The sequence below is a fragment of the Cryptotermes secundus genome, unplaced genomic scaffold (assembly GCF_002891405.2).
Source record: "Cryptotermes secundus unplaced genomic scaffold, Csec_1.0 C38783844, whole genome shotgun sequence".
In the NCBI taxonomy this organism is placed as follows: domain Eukaryota; kingdom Metazoa; phylum Arthropoda; class Insecta; order Blattodea; family Kalotermitidae; genus Cryptotermes; species Cryptotermes secundus.
Window position 1 is genome coordinate 1 of NW_019772084.1, and position 2,957 is coordinate 2,957.

General features: G+C 37.5%; 1 long non-coding RNA gene across 1 annotated transcript; it reads right to left on the reverse strand.

Annotated features, from left to right (window-relative positions):
- Positions 1-554: 554 nt before the first annotated feature.
- On the reverse strand, positions 555-2,141 carry LOC117283159. Its single transcript, XR_004514174.1, has 2 exons — positions 1,932-2,141; positions 555-622 (listed from the first exon to the last, which is right to left on the reverse strand). It is a non-coding gene; the product is annotated as an uncharacterized LOC117283159 (long non-coding RNA).
- Between the last annotated feature and the right edge of the window lie 816 nt (positions 2,142-2,957).

The window sequence follows — 2,957 nt, forward strand, 5'->3', positions numbered from 1 at the left end:
ACTCAGCCTCTAACAGAAATGAGTATCAGGAATCTTCCTGGGAGTGAGGGGCAGCCAGAGCATAAGGCTGACAACCTCACCACCATCTGTGAGCTGGCTGTCTAGAAATGTGGGAGTCTCAACATCTCACAACACAATAGGTCTCCAAGGCCCACTATAGAGATAGCTTTAGTTTTACCTTTTTTGAGATTGCAAAAACAGTGTAGCAATTTGAAAAGTTAGACAGTTGCCTGAAGATGGCCAAGTACAGCCAAAACATGTGTCAATTTATAATGGTTAATTTTTAACTTTTATTTTTATGTAAAGGAGTAACTGTAAATAAAGTTGCCTTTAACGTGAAGTGAATGTATGTGGTATATTAATGCAAGAGGATGGTGAAATATATTACTACAAATTAAAGAATGCCTTAAGTATTTCAAAGAGCGAATCCTCACCTTCTAATCAGATAAACAGAGTATTTTTCTCCGTAATTCCTTGGCCTTACCTGGACCATATAAGTGACAGTGCCCCTCACTTTATGTGGGAATGTCACATCTGTCACATGGAAGGCAAGCTGAGCTTCACTATTACACCTTGCTGGGAGCTGGAAGTGCATCTTAATTCCAAACTGATCATCTCTGTTCTAAAAGCATAAAATTGGCACTCTGCAGTAAAAAACAGAACTAAGAGGAATGACAACTGGAAAAACTTCTAACACATTAAACATGGGCATCAAGGATGTCAGTCTAATTTACAAAACGCAAATCTCCATCAATATGCAAATAATAATTGTGTTCTGTATTTCTACTATTGTACACATGATTACTTTAAAAGAAGGATGTGGAATGTTTGAAGTCATTAAGTGCTTCCATTAATATCATAACAATCCATTTGCAAGGGAAATCAAATTTCATAATGGTTCATTACATTTCCAGTACAAAATGACCACCATATTTACTTGTATAATTTATGCCTCGACATTGTTTACACATCCCTACTTCTGGAAAATAAATTTCAGATAAGAATATATCAGTGATAAAATTTTGACTGCCATGTAATTTCCACACAAAAAAGTGACTACAGTAAAATTCATTATGGCAACAATGCACAGGGAACTTTAACCACTTTCTCCACTACAGGTATCATTGGTCAAAATGTTATCAAGGGACTTTCTCATCTACATGTCCATCAACAAACTATACAGAATACATAGGTGCAAATGCATATACTGTTTCAGAAAATCACATGCAGTTTTAATTGCAGCTTTTGCAAAAATCATGCTTCAGTCACAATTTTATCAAGGGGAATTTCTGTCTCCATGTTCTTCATGAAAAAGCACAGTGGGACACATACGTGCAAATGCCAATACTGTGTTGCCACACCATACTTAACTTCCATCACATTTTCTATGCAGATCATGCATTAGTTGAAAACAGTGGAATTACTATCTAATGTCCATCAAGGAATCATACTGCAAAGCCTGTAGGCATACCCCTTTACCACACAGCATTCAACGGTAAGTGTATCAATTTAATGTGGAAAATTATATTCTGAAAATAAGTACTGCTACGAATATAAAGCTCCAAGACCTTGTATTTCTAAAAACCATGTCCCACTTTCTTTATTCTGGTATGGAGAGAGCTATCCACTTGTGAAGAACTGCCTGCATAAGGTCAAAGGGTTAGTGTTTAAAAACACATCCATATAATGGGCCTCCATATTAAACAGGCAATCAAATGAATGGTGGGTTACTCTGTCCAGATATGGACCCTGGTGGGGAACCAAGAGTTCCAACTCAGACAAGTCACACCACCATCATACAACTCTAGCATATTAAATGAAACTGCACTCTGACATTCAGACAATTGTGTAGCAGTCACTATATTCCCATCACACGTTTACCACTGAACCTGCCTTATATACTCCTATGGAAAAGATATAAAAGAACATACAGCTCTAAGCAGTCTCACAGCTGGAGTATCACACATGCTGAAAACCAGCTCCTTAATAACAGAAGAACTCTGATTTTTCAGTACGATGGAAACTACAATTTGATCACTTTCATGAGGTAGAAGTCTCGTCTCATACATCTGCAAAACAAAAGCATAAACCTTTAGGAAACAAAATTTGTAAAGTGCATAATGTATGTTTTAACGTACCCAGAAAAGGTAGCTGAACAGCCAGCCACCTTACTACTAGAGAGCATAAATATATGCTTGCAGTAATGGTCAGTCAGACACATGCATGAGCATTCGTTCATTCTTCTGAGATGTGACACCACATAGTGAGGTAGATGTTCACCAACATTTTGAAGGAATACACTGCCTTCATCTTCAGAGTGAGACACTAACCTATGCACGTATGCAATCTGCTTCCTTGCTCAGCTTACTCTCTCACTCTGAAGAAAAATGTAACATGCTCCTCCAAAATGTCAGTAAACTTCTACCAGAATACACAGTGTCATATACCAGTATACGGTATTCTTCACAGGTTCTGCCACATGAATCTCAAACCTTAATATGTATGAGATCTTGGATTCTCACAGTAGAGACAATTTATAATGTGTTTTCCTGGATTACGCCACTGTGTAGTCTGCAGGGTGGTTACTGCTCCAGTGGAGCTTGCTGCCTCCTACTTCACTTCTATGCCGAAAATGGAGACAGCATTTCCTATGAAACATCATTAACTACCTACTGGACTATGTGATGTCACGACCATTAGGACTGTAACCTACAATAAGAAACATGAATTAAAGAAGAGGGACTTAGTGGTTTCAGCTTGTTGGTGAATTTGATCCATTGCCAAATCTGTGTGGATTTTTATGCTCCAGATTTAAACCTCCAACAGTACCAAAAATAAAATAATATTTCATATTATGAAGTATGTTGAAATATTACATGAACATAATATGAAATATTACATGAATATTGCTTGCGTCCATGACATTCTCTAAGTCATACGTGTCCCCTGGGTAGTGC